Source organism: Manis javanica, chromosome 6, assembly GCF_040802235.1.
Source record: "Manis javanica isolate MJ-LG chromosome 6, MJ_LKY, whole genome shotgun sequence".
Classification (NCBI taxonomy): domain Eukaryota; kingdom Metazoa; phylum Chordata; class Mammalia; order Pholidota; family Manidae; genus Manis; species Manis javanica.
In genome coordinates this window covers 129,571,667-129,586,680 of record NC_133161.1, presented here as the reverse complement: position 1 = coordinate 129,586,680, position 15,014 = coordinate 129,571,667, and the positions used below count along the sequence as shown (strand labels likewise).

At 40.9% G+C, this 15,014-nt stretch overlaps 1 long non-coding RNA gene across 3 annotated transcripts; it reads left to right on the top strand.

Moving 5' to 3' along the window:
• The first annotated feature begins 2,279 nt into the window (after nt 1-2,279).
• On the top strand, nt 2,280-14,297 carry LOC140849996 (uncharacterized). Of its 3 annotated transcripts, none has more exons than XR_012132596.1 (3): nt 2,280-2,419; nt 2,578-2,653; nt 3,776-14,297. It is a non-coding gene; the product is annotated as an uncharacterized lncRNA (long non-coding RNA). The 3 variants fall into 3 exon arrangements; XR_012132595.1 differs by having other exon boundaries at nt 2,280-2,653; nt 3,819-3,919; nt 7,015-14,297; XR_012132594.1 differs by having other exon boundaries at nt 2,280-2,653; nt 3,776-3,919; nt 7,015-14,297.
• The last annotated feature ends 717 nt before the right edge of the window (nt 14,298-15,014 follow it).

The window sequence follows — 15,014 nt, the reverse complement described above, 5'->3', positions numbered from 1 at the left end:
ATGATGCTCTGGGGCAGTCTTGGTAAACAGGCTGCTGCACTTGACTGGGGGGAGCTCAGTGCACAGTCACAGCAGACATTAGGAATCAACCAGGGTCTTCTTTCTCTCAGGACCTGAGCTGGGTCTCGTTGTCTTTCTTATCACAGTCAGATACATGGAAGAAGCACATGGAATGAAACTTGTTTCTTCTCTTAGAATACTTTTCTATGGCTTCCCACTCAACTCTAGTACCATCTTTTCCTACCCTGGCCAAATCTCACTGATTCTCTGTAATGCCCTCTCTGTAAATTCTATTTTAAAAGTCTGTTGAGACTCTTCATCACTGCATTCAGCTTAGCATACATTTGCCCTCTATTTACCCTGAGTCTTCCCAGTAAGATTGCAAGGCTCTTAATGGGCTCTTCGATATCCTTGACTTCCACAATGCCAGCCAGAGCAAATACAAATAGCTTACTCATTGGTTGATGAATTTTGGACAAATAATTTAGCTTCTGAGTCTGAGGAGAGGAACTAATATTTATTTAACCACAGTAGTGTGCCATGAATGGTGCTGTACACACAATAATGCAGTCCTCACTGCAGACCTTTGAAGTAAATGTTATCATTCCATTTTACAAGATAAGAAGTGGAAGTGCAGGGAGTTATAAAACTGATTAGTAATAAATATGCCCCAGAAGAATAAGCAGATTTCAGGAATGGAAGTACTTAGAGAAGTTCCACAGTAGAAATTGATATATATAAGATGTTGCATTTTCCAAAATTCAGTATATTTGTTAAATTTCACGTTGTGATAATGGAAGACAAGAGAGTGATTTAAATCAGAATTTCTGTGAAATGAGGCAACTGCAACAACAGAGGAATTAAAGGCTCTGCTTTTACAGGATACATATTTTTATAAGAATATATTTACTACTTTATTCTTACCAGCAAGACTTTTTTCCAGCTTTATTGAAATATAATTGACAAATTAAGTTGTATATTGTATATTTAAAGTGTACAATGTGATGATTTGATATGTATATACACACACTGTGAAATGATTACAACAATCAAGTTAATTAACAATCCAGCACCTCACATACTTTTTATGTGTCTAGTGAAAATGCTTAAGAGTTATTCTCTTAGCAAATTTCAAGTATACAATACGTATTATGAACTATAGTCACCATGTTGTACATGGATCTTCAGAACTTACTCAGAACAAACTCTGTATCCTTTGATCAACAATCTCCCCATTCCCCCATCCCTCAGCCCCAAGCAAACAACATTCTACTCTGTTTTTATGAGGCTGACTTTTCCCTTTAGATTCCACATGTAAGTGTCGCCGTACAGTATTGTCTTTGTCTGATTTATTTCACTTAGCCTAATGCCCTTCAGGTTCATCCATGTTGTCACTAATGTCAGAATTTCCTTCTTTCTTATGGTTGAAAAATATTCCATTGTGTGTATATGATATTATATATCATTTTCTACATTATATAACATATAATTAAATATTATATACCCTCATATATTTTATATAATTTTATATCTTATATGTCCTTATATATACATTTTTCCTTAACCATCCATTGATGAACACTTAGGTTGTTAACACAGATGGAACGTATATTGTAAAATTTCCATTCATTGCTCTTACTTACTGTTCAAATGATTTTCACTACTGATGGTTAAAACTGTTCATTTTCATATGTTCACTTTCTTAAAAAAATAAAGATGAACAATGCACAGTTCTCGGCCTCAAGATCAAGTCTGCTGAATGGGATGAAAGCATAAACAGATGATCATATTACATAAAAGAAATGAAGGATAAATATATGCAAAGAATATTAAGGAACCTCAGAGAAAGAAAACCTAGTCCAGTCCTGGGAGTCTAGAAGTTTTTTTACAGGAATGGAATCAGTGTGTCCTGCCATTACTGTTTCAGCAATCAGTACTAGCATAGTGCTTGATGCCTAACATGGACTTGGCAAGAGTTTGTGGGATAAACGAACGAATGCATGAATGATCAAGCTCTCAGCATTAAAGCTGGTGAAGAATTAGCCAGATGAAGAAGGAAAGCTTAGGGAGGCGGGCTCAGAAAGTGGATCATAAATAATATCATTCCAAGCAGAGGAAACTGCAGAACTAAAGGCACACAGGAAAGAAACCAGATAGCTTGGGTGGAGAATGTAACTAGCTTGAAATCACTGGAGCATAAAATATGCAGATGAGAGTGAGTCAAGACAGAACTAAGGAAATAAGCCTGGGCTGTACTCAGAGGTAGTACTGGCAATAGTTGAGAGCGGGCCATAGTACAGGCACCAAAGCGTCAGAACAAATGCTGATCTGGGAAGTCCCCTCGGCTGACAGCCATCATCCATCCCATTAGATGCTTGACTGTGGAAGAAAGGCTGGGAAGCCTGGAGGTGGAGCTATGGTAGATGGAATGGGACTGTGAGCTCCACAGGGGGAGTTGGACAGGAGCCTAGACAGCTCATCCGCAGTAACCAGAGAAAAGGCAGGGTATATATGCCAGTAGGGAGATGCGGTCTGGAGCTTGTGGAGATTCTTTTCTAATTGCTTCTCTTTTCCCAGTGAAATACGAAGCCAGGTCATCAGCTGAGAATGAGAATGGAGGAGGAGGAGCCAGAGGTTTGTCGAGAGAGAAAAGGTATGTGAAAGAAAAGGAGAGTGAATCAAGTGGAGCATGGAGAGCTGTTGGGCAGCACTAAGAACCCATCTGCGGTTAACATTCATGAGACTAAAGTGAACCCATTGCTATGACTCTGTTTTCCTACGGCAGCTTTCAGCTCCGTGAATGCAGGTGTGCAGTAGATAGAGTGCTCAGTTTTAATGAAGTTGTGTTTTCTCCAAGTAGGTCTGAACAAGAAGTTAAGGCCTGATGTCCTAGAATTATCTACAGTGTTTCAGTTCTATACATTATAAAAGGGGACAGATTAGAGGATTTCTCTTCCTATGCCTTGAAATCAATCTCAAGTACACACCCCTGACATCTTGTTCCTCCCCTTCACAACTAAGTCTCTTGAAAATGTTGTCTACACCAACTGGCTTCATTTTCTCATTCCCCATGGAGATTCCACCCTCCTTCGCTGGATACCCCTCCTTGTCTTTGTAAATTCCTTTCCACTTGCTCATCGCTACGTCTCTTTCTACTCTTCCCACTGCCCCTGGGCTAGCTCATCTACTCCCATGGTTTTCATTGCATATGCTTGCAAAGGTCCCTCACATCTGGGCCTCCAGTTCTGACCTCTCTCCTGAGCTCCAACCACCCTCTCCCACTCCTTACTGGAGCTCACATTTTATGGTTGGGATCACAGAGGAAAATTCAAAGCAAAATAGTGGGCCCTTTATCTTACTGTATCAGAATCTTCTGAAGGCTTATGGGGTGACAGTGCACTTTTCCATTTAAAGCTGCTGTACATCATGACTTCTAAAAGCAAAGCAAGCTGAGCTGATTTCTTGGGAAATGCTGGGTAGCTGGGGCATATCAAAGGAAATTTGGAATGGTTTATGTGGTTTGAAAATTCTTGGGGCAAACTGCCTTCCTGTTGTTTTTGGAAAGTACAGTCTAGAATTGGAAAGGAGGTCAACAACAGAAACTCCCTCACCATTTGGTTTGCTTCCCATTTGTACTTAGCTAATTATTTTATGCTAAGAGAGCAAGTTCCTTTCTCTATAGTCTTTATTTCTTCCTTTCCCTCTCCCTCTCCTTTCTCAGCACCCCCATCTCTCATCTCTCTCTCTCTCTCTCTCTGTCTTTTCTTTTCTAAAGCTGCTGCAACCACGGGATGCAAACCAAACCCGCTCCCTTGCAGCTTACATGCTGATGCAGCCAGGTGCATTCTGCCATGCAGACCCACGAATGGACTGCTTCATTGGCTTCCTTACCCTCTCTGCAACACTGTGCCGAAAACAGGTGGGTTTCATATGGTATGTGATTAGCCATCGTCCAAGTCTAACAGTACTGAAAATTTCAAAGTAGTGGTTGGTGGTCATGAAATTAAAGTAGGGTTTGCAGTCATGTCCAGTGTTCCCACATCCCACCTGCCAGTATGTATTAGGGAAAATCTGCAGGCAGATCTCTCCCTTCCTTTTGTACCCCTCCCAGCAGGCCCTACGGTTATTTCTTCCATTCCTTCTCACTATCTGCTTTCCTTATGCCAGGATCTTTCTCACTTGGCATTTTCTCTCTACTCTTTTGGTCTTGTGGATTAATACCTCTTTCTATTCTTTTACTATTTAGCAGGATCTGAGGAAGGAGAAGAGATAAATCAGTAAATATCAGTTACTGTTGCTTAATCCAAACCAGTAATTATTTTTGTATTTATGTTTCTACCACTAACTTCCTTTCATGGGAGAACTGGGTTGATTAACTTCTGTCCTGACTACCTTGCACAATACCTGGCATTTTCAGTAATTCTTACTGAAAAAAAACCCAAAAAGATGGTATGAATTTCTCTGAGAATCTTTTTGCTAAGTTAATGCCTTGAACAGGATATAAGCTGTATATAAAAGTCCAAACAGATAATGACTACAGAGCAGATAATGATGTTAGGAATTAGGCCAAATATGCTTTTGGGCCTGCATAAAAGCCAAAAATGCATTTTTCTAAGTTGTATTCTCAGAGATTTGGGACTCTTTGTCTTTGTCTCATATGTATTCAGTTCTCCAAGGCAAGTTTTGAGTTGCCCAAGTGTGGAGGCAGGTTTACGTGCAACAAGCCGTGGCTCCCTGGCCTTTACCACCACCAAACCCTACCATAGTCGTGCCTTCTCCGGGCTGTTCTCTGAGGGTGGGGGCGCCTGCCAGCCTGAACTCCTGGCTCAGGCCATTGAGTGGGAGCAGAGGTGGGTGGCGCAGTCATTTATTTCTGCATGCCTGATTCAAACCATCCTCTTCTCACCAATTCAGCTATTAGAGAAGATGTGTAGCCTCCTTTGTCTCTCTGCCTTTCAAGCTGCAAAGATGCCTTTCACCAGATCAAAAGATTAAGGCTCCTTCCAGAATTCTGAACCAGCTGGTCCCAAGAATTGTAAATGTGCCCGAAAAAGCATCTCTTCTTTCTGTGTTACTTCCATCTTCCCTTTATGCTAAACACCTATCTGTTCATGTCTGCTAAGGCTAATAAGTGGAAAATCTATAGTTTGCAAATCCAAAAGCAGAACTGTTACCATGTATTTATTATTTCCCTAATTTTGCTAGTTCCACAGAGACCCAAAATAAGGCTTTCAATCCCTGTTTTTGACAGGCCAGCAGCCTGACATGTTCAATGCTGACTGCAGCTATCTTTCTCAGGGTAGAACATGGCATTGACACAAGAACTTGGCTTATACATTTTGAGAAATGTAAAGCTTTGAGAGGCTTTCTTTGAACTGGTGTTGTGAAATGAATGCCCCCGTGGTGTTGTGAAATGAATGCCCCCGTTGAAGAGGCTTGCAGTTTTCTCCGAGTTTCCCAGCCCAGCCTGGTGTAATCTGGGTTGGGATGGTTCCAGGAGAGAGGGTCAAAGTAAGTGCAGCCTCATACATTATGCATGTAGGATCTTAATAGGCATCCTTTCATACTACAGCTTCTCTCCATGACTTCCCACAAAACTTCACAAGCCACAGGCACTCTATTACTTTTTAAAAACTAGCAGAAGGAAATGTTCAACCTTTGGCAATCTATGTTGCTCCAGCGATGAAAATGTTTTTATACAGATGCCTCACAACAAAAATTTGCCCTCTATGGCAATAAGCCTCACCAAAATTAGATAAACTCAAGTTATCTCAATTGATATCAAAAATTTCAACACTCATTTCCAATGTATAAAGTGAAGACAGATTGATGTCCAGTGGAAATGGGGGTTCGAGCAACTACCTACTAACCCCTCCTCCCAAAACAGCGAATTTGTATGTGGTCTGCTTGAGACCTTATCTGCAAAAAGGAGGTGTAGGGACAAGTGAAAAATGACCCTCTTCACAGCAGCATCTTTCTGGACTTAAAATGCTGTTTCATTGTTATTAAACTGGAATTCATGCAGGTGGTTACAGAAAAACTAAATAGCACTGGAAAGTGTAAAGAAAAGGGGTAGCGGGGCCAACAGACCCATTCACACCTTGGGACTACGTCCTGTGTTCAGCCCCAGGTCTCAAGCCTGCTCCCAACACTGGGTGCTTGCCAGACAGGTAGAGGCAGGGCTCCAGGACCCCACCTCTCCTGGTCCTCCCTGGAAAAGTGCCCAGCCTGCACCGCCAGGCCTCACCATCTCCACTAACTGCTCCCAGACATTTTGTTAACATGTCTTGTCCATTAGTCATTCTCTTCATTAATTTTACATTTATATATTGTTTATCCTTTTCTACAGTTTTATTGGGATCTCTGGAAAGAGAGGATACAAAATGTGTGGGTTCATTCTGATACTTTTAACTATAGAAAAAAAAGGCAAAATTTAAAGAGAATAGACTAGGAAAAGCATTTTTTGAACATTGATCTTGTTCTGTTTTTATTTAATAGGATAAGGGCATATCAGGTTTGAGTGGAACCTTAAAGAATATATATATGATATTCTCTACAAAAATCTCTGCTTAGTAGGATGGTACACATTATAGATTGTTTACCCAAGAACCCCCCATCCATCTCTCATTCAGGAACCCTTGGAAATATATCTTTGAGCACTAAGAGAAGTCATGTTGGGCCTTGATGGAAAGAATGAAACAGCCTGAAGCTTATGGACTTAGAACTAGACATAATACTGGATGAGATTTTGCACTGCCTCCCTTTGGGTAGTGAGGGAACACATTTTGTGTAGATGTGGTTATGCAATTACTAGGTAACCTCTAGGGAAAGGGGATTCAAAACACTCTATGCCGTTCTTGGCCAGCTCTGAATGTTAGGGAGTGTTTCCTATATGAGAAGCTGAGTATTAGTGATGAATACTTCAGTGGCAAGCCACAGTTCCCCTTGAATTGTGATTAAATTATCTTGATTTTTAAGAATGGATTAATTGAAGAGTCCTGTATGATTGTTTAGGTATTGCTGGATCCAGTGGTCCTGTGGTCCTGGGAAGGCTGCAGGAGCTGATACATCTCTCACAGATATCTGTGCACTAATCACTGTGGCCATGAGCGTGAAGGATTCTGATCCACCAGTTCTAAGTCAAATAGCCATCCTTAGGGACTGAGGGGTGGGGGGAGAAGAATCAGTCCCCCTTGAGCCCCATGGCCTGAACAGAATTACTGGGAAGTGAGGGAAGTGTAATAAGCAAACATGTTTTGCTTTCCCCAATCTTCATGCACAGACAGTTTAGGATATATTCCCTTCCCCAAACGATATTGATTATTCCATATACAAAGAAAGGACATACTTCCTCTGCCAAGAGAGACACCAATTATCTCTAGTTCCTGTATCTAACTGTCATTTCAGGTTCTCCAACTGACAAACATTCTTTTAGGGCCATATGTGACTGCTCAAGGACCTATCTAAGTGATACATTAGAACATTCTCCCTCAAAAAAAAAAAAGAAAAGAATGTGCAATATGGAGGGAATATACAATATTCATAATTCAAATTTCCAGTTGGAAAAGGAAAGAAATTAAAACAATACGCAAGGGTTACTAGTCTGCAGCACATCCCACACAAGTGGACAGAATCAGCAGGGCATCCCTGCATGCAGTGCGGTGCAATAGTGAGGACTTGGACAGCCATCTGAGCTGATCCCAAGTTCTTGTCCTCTGTGGCCATGTCCAAGAACAGTGTTATGATTCCTCTTTGGGGAACTGTCCCGCATCTGTTAGATCTAACAGATTTAACAGCACACGTGCTATTGTATAAGATCAGGAGCTTTAGGGGTTTCTTAAGGTTTAGACATTGCAGGCTTAGGGTTCCCCTGGTAATATGACCCCTTAAAAACTCAATCAACAGCAGGCCAATTTGTTAGCAAACACAACTGTATATTTTTTTGAGTCACGATCTTTGACTATGTAACCTGTACTTACAGTTTCTGTATCTTTGTAATAGAACTGATTCTTTGCATCTTTTTAACTCTCAAAGAACTGCTTCCATTTTGACTTGCCTCAGAGCAACTCAAAACAATAGGCTAGACAACTGAAGTGCACAGCAAGAGGTTTAACCTCCTGTATCTCAATCTTATCTCACACTGTTTTTCCCACCTTCCTGCCTTTCGTCCATCAATATCTGCTTGAGGTAGAGAATTCAGATTTTCAGTCCTGCAAATGGCATGATTATAGGACTCTCAGTTACCTTGGATATGGACAGAAAGGTCCTCTTTTAGCAATAAAACATTCCAGGGAGGCCTTTGGTGGGCATAGGGCTGCACATCCATCCTTGAACCTATTGCTGTGGCACGTAGATAGAATACTCTGATTGGTCAAGCTGAGCCATGTCCCCACTGCTGGGGAGCAGGATCCTTCTCACTGCTACCTCGGGAACAGTATCTTTGTGCCCACCTGTATCCTCTCTGCTCACTTGTTTGCTCAGCCCCTGCAGCACCCAGGTGAACAATCACTGTACTTTGCCTCTGTTACACTGTATATCTGTGTGTGTATAAAGAAAGAGAAGCTGCATGTATAATATTTGTGTATATAAAACATGTATTTTATATATCTTATATCTAGATGTATATGAGTCATGGTCTTTGAATATGTAACCTGTCCTTACAGTTTATATATCACCATTACATTATACATTATACACATAAGTCTTTCCCAATACTGCTTTCTCTCTACCTGGTGGGCCACCTGTGAAAGCTGTTCACCTGTTCTGATGTGTGTACAGACTGGAGTTAAAAAACTTAACATCCCATGGGGCAAAGAGCCAGTGAATACCCTTCCCTTCCATTTCAAGGCACATTCTCCACACCTCCCCACAGAGTTCCTACAGGATGAAGACTTGTTCTCCTTACTCTTTTACTTTTCCCTGGCCCACACTCCTGTTCTTTGATATTACTTAAATAAATTATCTGCCTGTGAACCTTGTCTCAGACCCTGCTTTGGGAGGGATATGAGCTGAGCATGACCATTATGGAATGGGACACAAATGCTGACTGTGTCTGTTGGAATCATGGTTAGCATCATGGCTAAAGTGTTTTGAAGCCTTACTTATATCAGGCATGTTGTGAAGCGTGCTATGTTTTGACTCAATCAGCACTCACAAAGAGTGGATGAAATAGGTGCTATTTTTCCTATGAGGAGTAGAAAGGATAAATGACTTGTTCAAGACCACACAGCCACTAAGCAGAGGAGGTAGAATTTGAACCAGGCAGTTGAGACCACAGTCCTCATTTTTCATCATGACACTGACCTGCTCCTCATGAGGTCTAACATCTCTTTGTTATGTTTGTGGAGAAATACTTGAAGATATCTTTCAGGTTTCTGATGACTCTTCATTCCCCAAGTTAAACTAAGCATACATTCCTGGAATATTTATTGAGAAAGTATCATGTGCTGAGCAATGTGACAGACACTGGGGACAGATGAAGAAAACAGACCCTTTGGTCTCAAGACGCTTACAGACTAGCAAGGGCAGGGATGGATGGCAGGGAACAAGGAAGCAGGACGTTGTGGGGTCACCTCTGAGATGAGGGTCTGGACAGGTGCAGTGGAAACCTCTGGCCGGTACAATTCTGCCAGACTGGTGGCAGTAGGACCGTGGGCCTGCTGACTGACTGTGTGCTGGGAGTAAATGGAAAAAGGAGGTTAAGAGCGTTGTTGTGTGGGTGACATGGACCCCTGGGTGTTAGTGGTCCCCTCACTGAGAAAGAAACTTTGCAGAAGGACTGGGGAGAAAGCTTGGTTTTGAGATAAAATAAAGCTTCTTTGGAACTTGATATGATATACTCTCCTCATCCGGTAAGCAAATTTGTAATGTGCAGAGTTTGAGGAACTGCAAGGATAGGATTCTAGATTTCTTTTCGCAAATGTGAACTCTATAATTCCAGCCAGTGGTAATCCTAATCCTATCAGCTAATATATGTACTCTTCTGCTAAACTTCATGTTTTTAAAAATGCCAGCTGCCCAGTGCCCCGCCCCCACCCCCAAACATTGTACTGCTCCTGAAGTTGTGGCTTCTTGGTTTTGTTTGTTTCTGTTTTTATCAGCTATGTCACACTTATGACTCCTACTGAGGCTGGTAGTCAATAAAAATCTTTGATATTTTTTCCAGATTCCTTTCTTTCCCTTTTTGCTTAAACACAGGAGTTTATGCTTTCTAAAATGTCTTTTGTGAAATTGTGCTCATTGTTTTACCTTGTTAAAATCTTTCTGGGTCTGGATACTATTCTTCAGAATTTTAACTTTCCCTTCAGTTTTGTGTCCTTGGCACAAGGCTGTAGTTTTAGTGATTATGAGAATAAACAACGTTCAAAAATTGATAGGTACATGCTGTCCTAACTTTTAAAAGGAAGAGAAAGAAAGATCTCAGAAAGGCAGGCCACTGAGATTGCTACTAAGTCCTGGCAAATTACTAAAATACATAATTAAATACATATTTTGATAGCATTGAGCAAAAAAGTGCTGATTGCTTGAAAACAGCATCAGTCTGCTAAGAAAATATCCACCAAACTCATGGTATTTTCTAGATCAGGAAAGGAAGAGACTGCTGTAGACATACGCAATGTGAATTTCAGCAGGGAATTTAACAACTTCAGTCCTTGTTTATGAGATGGAATGAATCCCAGCAGAATAAGGCTTCCTATCCAAGGGGATATGGCTTAGCCCAAAGAGCATGAACCAGGGTTTCTTGTCAAAATCGTGCTGAGTTCCCTTCCCTGCTCAACACAACAAAGAAAGATAAAATATGGGATGAAAGATAAAAAGATGTATTCTTGCTCAGAAACAAGATAACTGTTTTTATTCACCAAAAAAATAAATAGAAACATACAATGCCAAGTGGGATCCAAAGAACAGAACTCTAAAAATAGGCATAGATAGCTGGAAGTTTGAGTTCTACAGGGTGGAGGGGCCCCAAACAGTCCTTTCATATATTTGGGTAGGCTGCATTCTGTAATTATCTGAAAGGGTTGAATTTATGAGTTCTCTTAAAAGAAAAAAAAAGAGAAGCTTAGATAATAAAAAGTCTATAGCAATAATGTGCTGGAAGTAAGTATAAGCTCGCTGTTCTAAATGGGGTTTTATTCATCCCATCTACATTTTTGTATGTAACTTGCCTGGCATCTATAGCTTTTTGAGTCTGATGTCTCCACCAAATGGAAAATTGAAAAAAATTGAATTATATGAATCTTGAATTGAAAGCACAGCCCCAGTGGTCAGCTGACCAGGGCCCTGCACCCATACTACACCTACTCTCCTTGGCACGCACTTGGGTAGGGCACTCTCCTTTAGGAAAGACTGTGAATGGCACTGCTACCTCTCATGCTGAAACCTCTGGTGTTACAGTGTGGGCTGGTCAGAACCTGTCTCATACTTGCCTTTTATAATACCTACTGCTTTTTACATTGTGGCTTTCTGGGTAATTCCGGATTGCCAGAGCATACAATACTTTACAGGATGATTGCCATTCACTAAAATGGGTTTGGACTTTGCCATGTTTAAGAAAAAATGTCATTTGAGGATATTCATTCTTCTTTCAGATTGTGTACCCTTATGTGTTGACACTGAGTGGCTAAGAATCCCACAGTTGAGTAGAAACCTATCAGGATTCTGTAGTAAACAGGATTACAAGGCAAGTTGGGAATTCTGTAACAGTGACATGCCTTGAAAACCCTTAATATACACACGGTGCACAGACAACCCTAGTAAATTATTCAGATGATACTAACCAGCACTGTGATCATTTAATAAAAAAAAAACCTGCTTTGAATGCTTACATGTATATTTCCCATTGGCATTCAATTTTCAGTTTGCTGCCATGGAAGGTAGTAGTCTGTTGAGTGCCAGGGGTGGGAAAAAGCAAACAGTTCTGCTGTTTTGCAGCGGAAACTCACCAGGGAAAACTGGCCCCTTGCAAAACACACCCAGCCTCTGCTGCCCAAGCCAGAGAAGATGACCTCTGACCTCTCTCTGTGAACCATAGTACCAGAGAGATGGGGGGGAGAAAGACGTTCATGACCACAAGGAGGAATAGGAATACGTATCATACAATAGTCTTTCCTTACCTTTTCCTCCAATTTCAATTCTCTTATCTCTCCTCCTTTTAGCCAATCATCTGAAATACAAGGTTCCTAGGCAGCATGATGGAGCGAGCAGTTCTGGGAGGAACTTTGCTTTTTAATTTCTCCCTCATTTTTCTAACAGCATCTCCTTGTTCACAATTTTTGGCTCTGTGTGAACACTGGACCCAAACTAGCCAATGAGTCTTTTTCCTATAGTTGTGGACTTGAGACAGTAGAAAAGTCTGCCAGGCTTCCCCAGAAGTAGGACCTGTACAATATAAAACTACCACTTCCACCCCATGTTTTCAGCAGTGTGGACAAAACTACATTTCAGTGACACGGAATGAAGTCCCTGTAAGGAATGAATCCAAGGTAAGAGCCGGAGGGAGGGAAGGGCGGGAGGGAGAGAGTTCTGGCACCACATGCGTCTCTGGCACCAGCTGTTTCCTGGTCCAACAGCCTCCCTGTCCTTCCCATTATTTGTTTTTTAAATAATTTCTTTCAAGAGTTCAGTTCAAGTGTTAGCGTTGTCCTGGCAGAACTTCACACGATCAACTAACACGCCATTAAAAATCTTTTAGTAGGCAACTGTGTCTTGCCTATGATCAGCCTATTCCAAGACACAATATCCAGGCCCATCAGGATGGGCTGATTCCCAGGACCACACCTGGATGACAGTGCCCTTCTCAGCTGTGAAAAGGTGATATTCTCACTGTCCCTGAAGGAGAGAATATCAGGTTACCACCCATGTGCCTCACTTCCTCTACTCTTCACTTCTCTTAAAACAGTCACACATCCCCCAACCTAAGAAAAAAATCTGTCCTGGTCTTATGCACAAATCTGAAGAGATAGGCAGTTGAATTAGGTAGAATTTCAGACCACAGATGATGGCCTGAGAGAACAAAATGCCTTAGTTATACCTTCTAAAGTAGTGGTTCAGTCAGGGGTATGGGAAAGCGTGCCCCCAGGAACCCTGCACCAGAACCTCTGGACAAGGATGTGATAGGGATGGGTAAGAGTGTCTGTTAGTGCTTGTTTAGCCTTTCCCAAAGCTTAAGCTATGCCCTACTCAAAACTTGAAGACTTGGTTCCGTCTACAGCTTACAATTTGTTACTATGAATCCAGTTATTCCCAAAGACGTCAACCATAGCTAGATATGGTATGAGAAAATGCATGCCAAACCACTTAGAGAGTGCAAGGGTGCATGCTAAGGTCACCGAAAGAGTAATTCTCTGATTAGGTGGCACAATCAACTCTAAGATATGCTTGAAATAAATTATTACTCATAATAAAATGTTGAAATTTAAACAGTATTTGTTTTCTAAAATATGGTGTACTCATGGGAATCCTTTACAACACTCTGCTCATTTTCATTCTTCTAAGCTTTCTTGAGGGGAGGAAAAATGTAAAGGTGTTACATTTAATTAAAACACAAGACATTGGACATAACCCTAGGTAAGTGGGAGATATAACCTTTGGAAAAGTCTCATGTGTGTATACCATGCACCATGCCTGTGAGGAGAAACAAAGCTGAACAAAGGCCATGCTCAAAGGGGTGGGGGCCCTGGAGGGACGACGTGCAAAGTAAACACCACATTTACTTATAACTCCGAAAACTTGAAATCAATCTAAATATCCAACAGAGGATTGCTTAAATACACTACATTACATAGATGCACATTTATTATTTTCATTAAAATTCATGTCCTCAAACACTAATGACATGGGAAAATGCTTGTGATGTATTTTCAGTTAAAAAGGCATATTTTGTATCACCTCAATTTTGGAATAAAAGACAGACACACAAATTAGAAATATCACAAAATATTCATGTCAAGGTAGTGGGGTTGTGGGAGATTTTGCTTTGATCTTCTAACTTTTCTCTATACTCCACATTTGCTCTGATGAGCATGTGGTATCTCTATAAGTGGGATTGGTGGGAATTCAGTCCGAAAATAAAAATTAAAAGCCATGAGGTCAAAATAAACAAGGGGAATGTTACTATTTCCCCTATACTCTCTCCACACCAAATCAAACATATCTGAGTAACCAAAATATTGGGGGAGGTAAACTGGAAGTGCTGAATAGCTCCGTAATCTCAACTGGAAATTATTTAAGGCTTCAACTTTTAATGTTTTGCTTTTTTACTCATTTATAGCAGAATCACTTAAAAAAGAGTTACTCTGCTTCTTAAACTAACATCAAAATCATTTTACCTTCTGACATTTAACCTTTTGATACTATTTTTTTCCTGCTTCTTGGTTCTACTCCAGGTTTCTACTTTCTCCCAAAATCGAAACAGTCCCTGAAGCCTTCTCTAATAAATATTCTTGGTTGAAATGAAGCTCATTTAAAATGACGAAGGCTGGCCCTATTCAGTGCTAAGACTTAAGTGATACTGAGCTGACATCTGGAGTTCCTTTCCCCAGTTCTCTGCTCCTCTGTCCCCACTGGCTGTTCTCCCTCCTTGCCTAGGATGAACTCTTTCATACTAAGGGGTAGGTCTCTATAAGGTATTAGATCTCACCTTCCATGCCTGCTTTCTTCCTGCAATATCCTCCCAGTACTCAAGTTTCTATATATACCCCATTTGTACTTTTGCTACCAGATGCCATATAGGGATTTAGAACCAGTTTTGAACCTGCAATAAAAAATTTTGAAAAAGTGGATTTGATTCCTGGATCCACTAATCAGAAATCAGATGAACCTGGAAAAATTTCTTAATCTCCTGGTCTATGTTTCATTTTCAAAAATGGTGATACCATTACCTGCCTCACAGGTCTGCTGTGAGGATCAGGTGAAATTATTTATTAAATATTTTAACACAGCATCTGGTAGATGCCCAGTAGAGGTTAACTGAATCTAAATCTGGTTTCTGAACAGATGTCCATAAGAGGCAA